This window comes from Malania oleifera, chromosome 4, assembly GCF_029873635.1.
Source record: "Malania oleifera isolate guangnan ecotype guangnan chromosome 4, ASM2987363v1, whole genome shotgun sequence".
Taxonomy (NCBI): Eukaryota; Viridiplantae; Streptophyta; class Magnoliopsida; order Santalales; family Ximeniaceae; genus Malania; species Malania oleifera.
Window position 1 is genome coordinate 54,587,201 of NC_080420.1, and position 14,407 is coordinate 54,601,607.

Genomic DNA, 14,407 nt, shown 5'->3' on the forward strand with positions numbered 1-14,407 from the left:
GTTTTTCATCTTCTTCATTTTCCTTGATTTGTTTTTAATTTTTTTTCCCAATATTTATCTATTTTGGATTTTTATTAAAAATATTAGTTGTAAGGAAATTAAAAACAATGAGTTAATTTTTTAATTTAAAAATATTTATAGGAAATAAAAAAATAATACTAGAGAGTTTTCATACTATTTGTTTGTGCAAATAGTTATTATGCAATATTTTATTATTGTATGTTGTATTCCCAAGTATAAATATAGGTTTGCTAAATGCTTGCAAGCATACGTAATGAAGTTAAAATGAAGAAATAAAGGAAGTGCTTCGCTTTTATTAATATGGAATAAAAGTACAAACATACTATAAAGAAAAGGAACATATACATATAGTATAATGTGTTAGTTGAGGTGTGATACCAAGAGGAGTGTGAATTGGGTATTTAAAAATTTTATACAAAGCTTAATCAATTTTTACTATGATTTTCACAAGTGATCTAACTACTCAATAATAACAGTATTCTCAGTAGATAAACGTATCAATATTAATATGCTTGAATATAAATGAGTTTTTGCTATGATTCCAATAAGTGATCAAAATACACAATAATAACATTATTCACAGCAGATAAATATCAATATAAATGTGCTTAAAAATAAAAGAGTTAAGGAAGAGAGAGTGACACTCTATTTTACAAGGTTCGGTGATTCGTACCTACGTTCTTGCCTCAAGTGAGTCGCTTGAGGATTCCTCTATACGCTCCTTCAATAGGTGAAGAAACCTCTCTCTTTTAGTAGGCGGAGACGCCTCTCTCCTTTAATAGGCAGAGATGTCTCTCTCCTTCAATAGCCGGAGATGCCTATAAAATTCCCTCCTTTACTAGGTAGAGATGCCTCTCTCCTTCAATAGTCCGAGATGCCTTTACAAACTCCCAAGTGAAAATCTCATTTCTCTTGTCAACAATTCACCCCTAGAATCCTCAAGATATAAAGAACCAATCGAAGTCAAGTTGTATAGATAAAACTCTCGGAATAGAGTAGATTGAGTACACAAATCAAACATTAATTGTTGGAATTGGTGTATTCGCAAGAGGGGGGTGAATTGAAATTTTAAAACTTCTTCCTAACTTAAACCAGATATCAGTAATACACAACCTAGGGTCTTTCTAAGCATATGCCAATTGCGAAGATAAAAATAATATGCGGAAATTAAATCATGCGCAACATTCACAATATATTAAATATAACATACATGTGAAGGAATATAAAGTGCTATAAATTAAAAGTAAACACACGATATGTTATCAGGGTTTGGCCAATACTGCCTATGTCCCCGTCATAGCTTGCAAGCTCAAGGATTACTACTATTGCTCACTTAATGAGTGGAGCGGTACTATTTACAACACTAGGTCAAATTAACAGGGCTGACCCCAACCTTTACAACCTCTCCTTAAAGGGACAGAGAAGACCCACCTCATGCTACACCTGAATTACAATCGATCCTTACGAGCTAGATCAACACCCCCTCAAGCCACGCTTGGAATACAACAATGAGTATAACATTTGCGTATAATTTCAATGCTTCTCCAATAAGCAAATATGTACTGATATGCACAAATAATAACCAATGCACTCACAAATAATAGTATTTAATGCTCAAGTAAGATCTTGAAAATTTGATTCAAGATAATATATTCAACAAGTGAATATTAAAGGTTACCTCAAAACCTAAATCAAGTATCACACAAATATTTTATCAAATATAATCATAGAAAATACTTAAGGTTTAAGCTTGCAATAGATTTATCAAAAGAAGTATGCAAGCTTTCAAATTTTGCAATAAGGATGCCAATACTCAGAAGCCAAAAACAAGATTTTCCCAAACAAATATTTATATGTGAAATATTGTGGGAAAATCACGCAAACAATTACTCTCAAAAAGATTTTCAAGACGTATGGTATTGTCAGAGTATTTTGCCAAGGAAAATGATTTTGAATGATGCACAATAACACAATCAAATCTTCGTACACCTTGCAATTGATTTGCTAGTTAGGAGAACTAGAAAAACAAACTCTCTATTTCAAAATGATATTTTCTAATAAATATGTAAGAGTATATTAAAAATATGCTTGGAATATTGAGTATATAGCAAAATAAGTATAAAAGATTTTAGAGAATTTTTTTCCAATTACTTTTTCTAATCTACCTACTAATCAAGGCAAATGAGAGGGTATATATAAATATCCCTCAAATTTTGACCGTTGGGGACCTATTGGGGATTTTGAAAAAGTTTAATGAAAAATTAACTCCAATTACCCTTAATTAACTACGGTAAAAATAAGTCAACCCGAGAGTTTCAGTCGCCCGGTTCTTCGGGCCAGTCACTCGAACAGATTCACAGAGAAAAGTTAAGATTTTGAGTTCGAGTGCCTGAGGAAGAGCCCGGTTGCCAGAGCCAAGGTGACTTCCCAAACGTTCGAGGTTCGGTCTCTCGATGAACGATTCAGTATGCCGAACTTCATAACTCGGTCGTCGGGGGGGAATTTTGAACTAAACGTTCGGTCGCTCAAGGACAGTGGAAATGTGGCTTTTAAGCATTTGGTTTACCGGGGAAGTTTGTTCAATTTAAGTTTGGTCGGCTGAGAAAAGTCAAAAGTTGACTTCCTGGCTGTTCGATCTATCAAGGCGTTTATAGTGCTGATGGTTCGGTCGACCGAGGTCTCTGGAAAACTTTTCTTCTTATTTTGACCTTATATGATTTAATCCTTATTTGTATATGTTTGCAATTTTGGCTTAAGGAACTTAGTCATGATGTGTCCTATGGTCAATCATGGCCTTGAGAGTTAACCCCAAAAATCTGATGTCAGTAGACCGAAGGTGATCCCTAAGGTCAATCTATGGTCTTGAGCATTAAACCCTATCATGCATGAGATGCAGTTATTACAGACCATAAAAAATTTATTACAACTACAATATAACTTGAAAGGAAAACAAAAGAACTTCATGCTCTGCTCATTTTCAATATCATGAATTGCGTCGAATGATGTGCTCAATTAAGTGCTTCTCGACTTCCATTTCTCATTTGTCATTCATGCTTAGAAAAGTAAACCTATGCATAAACTTAGCACATAAATAAGATACCATGGTTTGGCATAATCAAAATAGGGATAAGACTCAAAAATTCAACACTAATACACTCTCAATTCAATATTGAAATGAAGCTCAAAGAGTAGTTAGGGTTTTTATGGATTTTGAAAAGCAATACGCTTGAAAGGTAAACTTAGAAAAACTCTCAACAGTAAGCGGTGCTAATATTAGTTAATCTCTTTCACTAAACACGTTTAAGGCTAGGTATTTATATATAAGTTTCAATTCTAGTTGTTGGGCGTGTTTAATGGCTTGACAATTTAGAATCTTAGCAATTTTATGCCCATTACGATAATTATCACGCAAGCTTCGGTCAACTGAACTATGTGTTTGGTTTTTGAACCAATTTGATATGGAATTTCCAAACAGGAAGTACTCGGTCAACTGAACTCTGAGGTTTGGTTGTCCGAACCAACTAGGTCTGTAAATTTAAAAATGTAGTAGCCACTCGATCAACTAAACCCTAAGGTTTGGTCGTTCGAACTACCTAGAGCCAGACTAGTGTTCAGACAGTATACATTCGGTCAACTGAGCACTTAGCCTCAGGTGCCCAAATATCCTGGAACTACAAAATTCTTTATATTTCATTCCAAAAATGATTTTAGCATTTTGAAATACAATTTTTACTTGTACAAAAGATTTTTAAATCATTTTAAAAGTACCTAGGATCCATCTAAGTCAACTAAAAGCTTCGTCACAATGATCAAAAGAGGCATGCTTAGATAATTCCTAATTGCAATTACATAACAAAATTATTTATTTCTTTAATATTGGTCTTCAGATAAGCTTTATGTTTATAGCCAAATACCATCGTCTTGTATGCTTCATGGCTTTCCATTTTACATCTATTATTGTGCTTTAATATCTTAATACCTATATACACACTTAATAACACAATTAGATGCCTTGGTTTATCATTACCAAAATGGGATGAAAGCTAGATAGACCAACAATCTCCCTTTTTTTTTTTTTTTTTTTTATGATGACAAACAAGGAGCAACATGAGGTTGCCTTTACAAGGCTCCCTCTCACAATATGCATAAAGATAAAAATAACTAATGTATAATCTTTTAGGCATATTTGAATGAAGACTTAGAATTTTTCAAGTATTTGAATAAAGATTTAGAATTTTCTAGTTGTTGTCTTCAAGTTGCTGTGTATTTGAATGTGTGATTAAGCCATGCTATTTGAAAGTCCGGTGAAATGTAAAATGAAATAATCATTTTACTCATAATTCTCCCTCTTTTGACATGAGCAAAAGGCCTAAAAAATTTGCATAAGATAGCAATTGGCATTTTTCTATACATTTTCCCATTTAATAAACCTTATATGATCATTCATTTCAATTGTCATTAAATAGAAATTGGACATTACCAACCAGCATATTATTGCCAACATAAGAACTCAACCAGCTTGATTTTTCCAACATAAAACATCCAGATGCATACATGAATAATCATAGTGTTTTCAAAATTATCATACGCATAAGAATTATGCAACAAGCTCCCCCCCCCCCCCTAAAAGTTAGCTCTCCCTCAATCTAGTCTTCATTAGTTGTATCTCTATTAGATGAACTTTCACCCTCCTTGTCGTATTCCTCGTCCTCTTCAATTTGGCTTGCTTCCATAGGCGCTTTCCCTTCAAAAGCGGCAGCATCATCCAATTTAGTTTCAAGCCTTTCAAGTCTTTGGTTAAAGGATCCGAATTGGAATGAATGTCTTGTTAAAGTGCATTGAATTTGAAATCCATGTCATCATGAAGTATATTGAATTTTGAATCCCTATCCCGATGAAAGTCTTGATACCAATTAGTAGGAGCATTTGTGGCACCCTCAGGAGCAATTGGCTCCACATGATGGGGATCATCCATTCGGGCATGTTCCCATTCCTCCTCCACATATGCATTGACATTACTATGCTAAGGTGGATGACACTTAAGGATTCAACCATTTATCCCAACCAGTTGGTAGCCCATTTGTTTTAAAGTGGTGGATGTGAATATGTCATTGGGTTTGTGTGTGACAAACAAGGCACAGGGGCGAGTGATGCCTAGATGATCAAAAATGAGATTGAGAGCCCCTCCATAAGGGAGAATGACCCTTTTTTATTGACCTTTTGAGTCTGATCCTTGTTTTGATGTTGATAAAGCACAAGTATCTTATGTATGTATTCAATATGTGAATAGGTTTATAATTCAACACATGCATATGGTAAGGGAAATGGAAGCCAGGAGGAACTTAAAGCTTATTCGCTTTGTGTATTCCATGAAAAATCAGAAGAGCAAAAGAAGAAGAAGAAGAAGAAGAAGACATATATTTTAATTTGTAAATGCATTTAGGTTTTAGATTGTAATAATGCATGCAATGAATGATGTGATTGAAAGCTCAAATGACCATAGAAAGACCTTAGGGGGGCCTAAACTTTAATAAATAATCCTTTTCATAAAATCTAAAATCATACAAGGGTTTTGGAACATTTTTAGGGTCAAAATCAGGGCAAAAATTTAAGTGTTCAAAGACCTCGGTCAACCGACCCTTACTAGTTCAAACTAGCCCAGTTGACCAATCATGTCTTAGGCCAGAAGTCAAAGTTTGACAAAGCTGAGTCGACCAGCATTTTTTTCAACTAAGTTTCCTTAGTCGACCAAACCTTATGAAATTTGAATTATGCTTTAAGGCTAGTCGACTTGTACATTCATCAGTCGAATGTACCTCATTTTTTGCCATATTTAAAAGCTCAGTCGATCGGCCTTCAAAACCCAGCCAACCGAACCTATGAAGGAGTAGAAAATCGCCTAAGGTCAGTCGACCAACACCTTGTAGAGTCAACCGACTCTCTCGGGTTGCTCAATTTTTCAACGCTAAAATATTTTAATTTTTAATTAAACAAAATTAAAATACCCTCTGTTTCCCAAAACGGTTATATTTTTAGAAAATCTATAAATACTCATTTCATTACACATTTTTTTAATTAATGCTCAGATTGAAAATCCTCCAAAATTTTTGTGCTTGATTTTACTCTCTCTCTCTCTCTCTCTCTCTCTCATTCCTTTGAAAAATCTTTTTGAAGGAGAGCATTGGGCATTTTTATTTATCATCAAAAGCACTTACTTTCTCTTAAGCTTTTGTTTTGAAAATTATTTTTAGAGAGTAAGTTTAAAGTTTCTTCCATATATATTCTTGATAAATATCTTTGGGGAAACTTGTTATAACTTGTGAATCTTTGCACATCCATTGCAAGATTCAAAAGCTCACTTGTTCTTTATTACAAAATCTATTTTGAGCAAAAACCCTAAGCATCTCTCATATTCATTTTTGAAATATATTTTTGGAGAAAATCTTTGGGTGAGTCAAGAGAACCTTGAGCATACTTTCATATACATATCTTTACTTGAAATGTTTCTCAAATTTTGATTTTTAGAAAATCATTCAAAAGTAAAACCCTAGGTTCTCTTACGTTTTTATTGAAAAATATTTTTTGGAGAAATTTATTTAGGTTTAAAATCTTTAAAGCACTCATCATATACATTACATTTAAAGATTGGAAAAATCATCTTGATAAAAATACACATTCTCTACTGAGCTTAAAACACATATCATATGAGAGTGCATTGATCCTTCATATTGTACATCTATGCTTTTGTAAAAAAATTTTTATTTGTACAAAAAATTATTATCTTTGTATTCTAGGTGTGGCCTGAGGAGGAATACACCGTCCTATAAGGTGTACCAATTTGGTTTTAGTCCAGTTAGGTGAGCCGAGGAGACACTGCCTCATAAGGAGAATTGGTTTAGTTCTACCCGGTAAGTGAACTCAGGAGACTCCGCCTTATAAGGAGAAATTAGTTTGGCTCAGCTTGGTGAGTTGAGCCGAGGAGACTCCACCTCGTGATGAGTAGTGTAAATGGCCTCGCTCTGCTCGGTTAAGTGAGCAAATAGTGGAATCCTTTTGTTAGTTAGCTTGAGGTGGGGACGTAGGCTGGATTAGCTGAACCTCGATAAAAATATCGTGTTCAATTTCTCTTTCCCTATACGCTTTACTTTCTGTACTTGTATGCATTTTCTCAAACTATTGGGAATGTTTTCTTTGTCTTAAATATTTGCATACCTAAATATTTGTGGGAACTGAGATTGGTTAGAAAGACCCTAGGTTGCGTTATACTAATTGTGGATTTCAAAATAATACACACCTGACCTATGAATATTTTTTAAATACCCAATTCACCCCCTCCCTCTTGGGAATACAACATTCACATCAATTGGTATTACAGCCTTATTGCAAATAGTTTAACCGCTTGTGTTAAAGATTGCAAAGGCTCAATTTGGTGTATCCTCATTTCGTGAGGGATTATTTTATTTTTGGCCTCTAGTATTTTGCGATGAAAATTTTACCGCCTGGAAAATAAAAATGAGCATATTTTTAAAATTAATGTGAGAATCTAGGTATACTCCCAAGAGGGGGGGTGAAATGGGTTTATAAAATTTTCTTTGAAACTTTACTTTAATACAACCCTTTTAAAATTAAGTTTATTACAATTACACTTTTTCAACCAACAACCCAACTCTTATCAACCACCTTAATTATATCAATTAATAATTTTTGTAATGTTAATATGATGTTACCAATTCAATTTTCAGTACTTCAATGTATAAGAACTTCAGAATTAATTTTTATTTTCAACAATGAACAATGATAACTTTAATGAATAGTTCCAATAAATCAATCTGAAGTGTCTTGTAAAAATAGATGAGATAATCACACAAGATTTAAATCAGTTGTATATTCAACAATTTCAGCTCTCAAGGTTTAACATAAAATTTAATCCAATCAAACTCCATGATTCCAATCAGTTTTCAATAATATCCCAACTTCCAACAAAATTTTAGTAAATATTTAAAACAACCACACAGTTAATATGTTTGCAAAAATTTAAAGAGATTTAGGGAAGAAGGAGAACAACACCAGATTTTTACAAAGTTCAGCCAGCAGCCTACGTCCTTACCTCAAGCAATCGTTGTAAGGATTTTCCTTTCCAACTTTATTTTAGGAAAAGTTAAAACCTTTCCATATCAGGTGGAGACCCCACTCTAACAAGAATACCTCTTCTTGTTAGCCAACGATTCAAAAACCCTAAATAGTCAAAAAATAACACGAGAAATAAGAAACAACTTGTGTACAAGAATAACTCTCAACAAGATCAGATTAGTATAGTTGAATACCAATATACTTCAATCAATAATCAATATAAAAAGATGAAGCTTGAGTAAATATCATTGGGGTTCTTTTTTAGATTGAAAATTTCAATGAAAGATCAAAGAACTGTGAGCTTTTATAAGCAAGAACACAACAGGTACTTCAGCAAAAATATAAGCAAGATAGCTTTGAAGAGTTGAAAGAATTTAGATTGATTGTTGTTTGTAGGTGTATTTGATCTTTAGGTTTACCATGTATTTATAGATAGAAAAAGTAAGTTTACGTATTCCCTATTGACCTAATAGGTCATACTTGATTATGACAAATAATCAAGTATTTAATGTTTATTAAGTTTGTGTGCACGTTCATATTAGTAAGATCATTTGATGGCATATGAAGACTTGAAGAATAAAGACCCAGAAGATTCATTTGTTGTAATTTATACTATCTTCATTTCGGGTCTATAATAGTAATATAGGAAAGGTCTGTAATAATGAATGCATATCATGCATGTAGGAACCAATAAGCTCAAAGACCTTAGAATGACCCTAGGTCCTTGCACTTACATGTAAGATCGTCCCCAAAATCACATGTAATATCAGGGGAATCAAGTGAATCAAAACATGACTTAAAGAACTAAAAGAATAGGGTTTCAGGCTACTAAACCTTGGTGTTCAAAACACCTCGGTCAACCGAACCGTTGAAAGGTCAAATAGTTGACCTGACTTCGGGCGACCAAAAAAGGACTTCACTGTCCTCGGTCAACCGAACTCACACGCTTATCTTTTCACCAACTCGGCAGCTCGAACTTTCATGTTCAAAATTGCCTCGGGCTACTGAATGGTCAAGTTCGGTAAATCAAACTTGATATCAGGTGAGGGACGTAGGTAGTTTTCCGAACCTCGATAACATATCTGGTGTCATCTCTCCATACTTCTTTATTGTGTATGCTTAATTAGATGACTTGTGCAGTTTAATTTCCACTGAATATACATTGATTTATTTTATCTGTACTAGATTGACCTTAGGTTTGTATAATACTGCTACTAGTTTCTTGACCTAGGGAATTAATTTTTAAAATACCAATTCACCCCCCTCTTGGGATTACAATAAAGCTAACATTCCCCAAGTTTCTTAGAGTGTTTCCCAAGTTTTCATAAAATTTGGGGGCTAAGTAATCAAATTTGGAAATTTTCCCTCGCTATTTTAAATTTGAAAATACGAAGGTCAGTCGACTGTGACTCATAGGATCTGTCGCCCAATCCTTTATAATTCAGCAAGTTTTCAAACACAAAATGGGGTCCGTCGCTTAAGCTTATGAGGTCAGTCACATGTCTTTATTTTGTCTATTCAAATTTTAACAACATAAAAATGTCAGTCGCCTGATCTTGTTTTTTGTGTTCACTTTATTCAGCATAAATATGTTAGTTGCCTAATTGTCAAGACCTACTCATTTTTCACATATTTTTTTTTTTTATTATCAACACCATAAAATCAATACTACATATCCCACAATCTAGCTTAGCAGGTCACCATCCACCTGGACCCGTGGGTACCAGGGATATAACAAAACATATAGCAGAAGCCTATGCAGCAGAAAGTATAAAATTATATACGTCTCATCATAATGTACCCAATACATACCAGAGTACTATAAACACTAACTCTCAGTATATATACATCCCAAAAATGGAATCTAGGGACAATTCCCACAAAAACCTAACTGTCCCTACCAAAAACTTACCCTTCGCAGAGGGCAGATAAACAACACTAATTCTGCGGGGCTTTTCCCGCTCTCCTATTCGGGGCTCCTGAAAAATGTATAAGATTTAGGGGTGAGACGCCTCTCAGTAAGGGAAATAAACTAATACTAGTGTGTGGCAACATGAGTAATTCGTGTTCAACATATATCATATATAACACATTTAGTACTGTTTCATCAAATCTGGGAAAACATATATATATATATATCAACATGGCAGAACATATTGCATTTTCATAACATATCTCAACTCATATCATAATAATAATAATAATATAAAACAATCCTGGTAGGTTAGCTACTGTTGTCATGTATTACCCCCACATGACTGGGTTGTGTGGCCCGAAGGCGGGACCTGACAATGGTTGGCCGACCACTGCCAAGTCGATAGTCTAGTCTGTAGGTCCGATGGGTCTACCCAGACTGGTCCGTACACCAGGGGCAATAATAGCACACTTCTCCAACATAACCACATCGACCATCTAATCTCACACCACTCCGTACAGCGGCGTTAACACAGATATCATGATCACGAGGACCATGGACACATAGCAACGGTACCGTGCAAGTGTTAGCCTAGACCAAGCCAACCAGGTTCTGATATCATATACATATACTAAAATCGTGATATATAAATATCTCATATCATTTATTTTCACATCAATCATATCATTTCACATATATACGTGTATCATGAAAATCATCGGCCCGTACACCAGTATTACACATTTTAACATAACACGGCCCGTACGCCGGCAAGTCACATAGCTCGGCCCGTACGCCTGCAAATCACATAGCCCAGCCCATACACTAGCAAATCACATAGCTTAGCCCGTACGCCGGCAAATCACATAGCACGGCCCGTATGCCGGCAAATATATCCACATATATATATATAAACATCTCGGCCCGTATGCCAGTTTTCCATCATAAAAATTCATATCATCCACATTCCCATAAAACAACATTTCACAACATTTTTACTCATGCCACACAGTAGATTTTCCACATATTCAACATACGATCATTTTTCACAGTATTTTGCAAATATAAAACATATATATATAAACATATACATTTTTCGTAAATCAAATGATATATATAAGCATTTTCCAAAACAATACTAGCTTAGTTTATCCCCTTACCTGATTCCTGGAAAGCCCTTAATAAAACAGCCCCGCACCCGCAGGGTTCCTAACTCAACACCCTGAAAATAAAAAATTCCAAAATTAAAGTTCAGTATTTCGAAGCATACAATATTTTCCTCAACTGCCAAAAACCCAAATATTGGGTAGAAAGTTTTCACCCAAAAGCATTCAAGTCTAACACCTGAGAGGTTCCCTGACCAATACTCCGAAACTGAAAACCCCTTGTATTAAACTTCAACATTTTCATGCGCACAATATTTTTTATGACTAGTGCAAGACCAAGTATAGCTTAAAAAGTCTTACCTCAACTCTGGGATGATTTCCAACTAGCTTTCTCCCACGATCCGCTCCAGTAGATTTGGAGAGAACTACGCCAAGAGCGTCGTGGTGACTTCGGATCGTTAATTTGACAAATGGTGGGGCCGGAAACGTAGAGAGAAGGGAGAGAGAACCGTAGAGAGAGAGAGGAGAGAGAGAAGCTTCGTAAAAAAATGATATTTCTCCCGGATTTTTCATTCTTATAAAACAGGATTTCGTCGACGAGCCCGACCTTCGTTGACAAGTCCTTCACAAATTTCGTTGACGAGACCTTGTATTCGTCAACGAAATTCAGGCTGCCTCAGAACCTCTCTCGGTATTTTCTCGTCGACGAAACCCTGTGCTTGTCGACAAATTCTCTTAAGCCTTCGTCGACGAATACAAGGGATTCGTTGACGAAGCCCTGAAACTCCCCCTTTTTGTTTTTCTCTTCCAAAATGCAATGTCGTCGACGAAGTCTACGGCCTCCTTCTGTTCCCGGTTTTCATTTCCCTTTCCTTATTATTTAAATTTCATTTTAAATTTGGGTCGTTACATTAATGGTGTCAAGTCAGTCGCTTGATCTTACAATTTTCTAAAAACTTTGATTTTTATCACTTTAATCTTTAATCTTGGAAAAACTTAAATGAGACTTTAACATATTTTCTAGGGTTTTCAAAAACAAGTCTCTAAGTCAATAATGGTTCGTAAGAGCTTCAACAATTTATATTGAAATTTATGAAGTACTTACATGAGACTTCTTAAAACTTATACATTCTAAATACCAAGTTTTCATGCTTTTACTTCCATTCTTTGAATTTATCTTGACTTCTTTCTTCAATACACTTTAGCTTTATTAGATCTTCTCTCTTCGAGTCCAAGATTTTAATGTACTTCATCAAGCACTTTTTATCTGATTTCACATGCCCCTTTTTATCGCATTTATAACACCGGATTTCTTTCTTCTTCTTGGATTGATTTCGAAATTTCTGACTTGATCCATGTTTGGATTTTCCCTTGCCTCGCTCGTTATTACCCTTTACCACAAGCCCTTCTCCTTCATCACATATTTTCAATCTTTGATGAAAATTTAGCAAAACACTTGTTACCTCTTCTAGATCAAGAGTTTATTTTCCCCACATAAGAGTGGTCACAAGATTTTCATAGGCAAGAGTTGAGGGCAAAGAGTTTAAAAACATCAAAGCTTTGTCATTTTCATCAAACTTAACATCAACTCTCATCAAATCACCAATAATTTGATTGAAAGCATTAATGTGTTGATTCAGATTTGATCCTTCAATCATCTTAAGCCAATATAAATGCTACTTAAGAAAAAGTTTGTTATTAAGGGATTTAGACATGTACCGGTTTTCTAACTTTCGTCAGATTGCCACTAAAAAATCCTCCTCCATCACCCGATAGAGAACTTTGTCGGCCAAATACAAGCGTATTGTAGATGCGGCCTTTGCTTTCAAATCTACCCATGTTGCCTCATCCATTCCTCCCGGTTGAGTATCAAGTAGAGCCTTGACCATCTCTTATTGCACAAGAATGTCCTTCACTCTCCTCTGCCATAAACCAAAATTCCCAATTCCATGAAAGTTGACGATGTCAAATCTTACAGAAGACGATCCTAATGTCATAACAACAATCGCTCTGATACCAATTTATTGTAATATGGATTGAATAATTAAGATGCACAGTCGAATAAACACAACCAAAACAAAAATAACATGATTTACTTGATTCGGCAATGCCTACATCCACGGAAGCAATGACACACAAATTTCACTATAGAAATCACAATGTATGCAATACACTTATCAAATGATCACTCTCTCACACAATACATGCCCAAAATGACATATAAAAGAGTCTCTTAGAGGTTTCCCTCCATTTACCCAACCACCCAATGTTCAAATTCAAAAATTTTAAAAATTGCTCGCAACCCAGAACTTGTCATCGATGAGAACAGGAGATTCGTCGACGAAGCCAAGAAGACCATTCGTTGACAATAATAGGCTTTCGTCGACGAGTCCAGAGTTCTAAGATTTTCTTACTCTCGGTATTTCTTGTCAACAATCACAGAATCTTCGTCAACGAGTCTTTGCTATCTTCTCGTCCACGAATACAAGGTTTTCATCAACAATCGTCTGCTGTGTTGCCCATTCATATTTTTCTTTCTTCCTTCTTTGCTTAAGAAAACCAAAGTATAAGAGCCACAAACAAAAAAAAAAGAATTCCTAAGTCTTCATGTCAAATAGCTTCAATAGTTTGTCCAAACTTTAATCAATTCTTCAATATGCTTCATATCCCTCGTCACTTGTAACTTTAATTCTAAACTTCATTCAATCTCTTCAATCACGTTACCTTGTAAGATACTTGATTCCTAAAACTTAACTTAAAAACACACTAAGTAACCTGAATTTGTTATCATCAAAACGAGATTAAGTTTTGTTAGGCTAACATTGTACACCTTAAAATTTTTCCTCAAAGATTTTCAAAATATATTAATTGCATAAAAATAATTATTATGATATCATACAAATTAGGGAAGAGGGAGAAACAAGTAAAATTTCACCCCATGGGGTGGGTGGATGAGTTTATCTCTAGGAAGAAATAAAACCTCTTTTACCATCCACAACCAATAAGCCGCTGATGATGGGTTGTCAGCAACAAAACAATTGGGTGATTCAAGAAATTTCAATTTATTTTATATTTATATTTATAATATATTCCATTAAAATTTTGCTTCTAATTTTAACAATTCTAGCTCTGATATTACAATGTAATATTAATTTGAATTTATGCTTTCTAGAAATTAGAATATAAGAAGAGCATTATAAATTAGGGTTTCTAGATATACAACAGGAACCACATG

At 34.6% G+C, this 14,407-nt stretch overlaps 1 long non-coding RNA gene across 1 annotated transcript; it reads right to left on the reverse strand.

Moving 5' to 3' along the window:
- Positions 1-8,152: 8,152 nt before the first annotated feature.
- LOC131152617 (uncharacterized) lies at positions 8,153-11,299 on the reverse strand. Its single transcript, XR_009136064.1, has 3 exons — positions 11,227-11,299; positions 10,064-10,130; positions 8,153-8,256 (listed from the first exon to the last, which is right to left on the reverse strand). It is a non-coding gene; the product is annotated as an uncharacterized LOC131152617 (long non-coding RNA).
- Between the last annotated feature and the right edge of the window lie 3,108 nt (positions 11,300-14,407).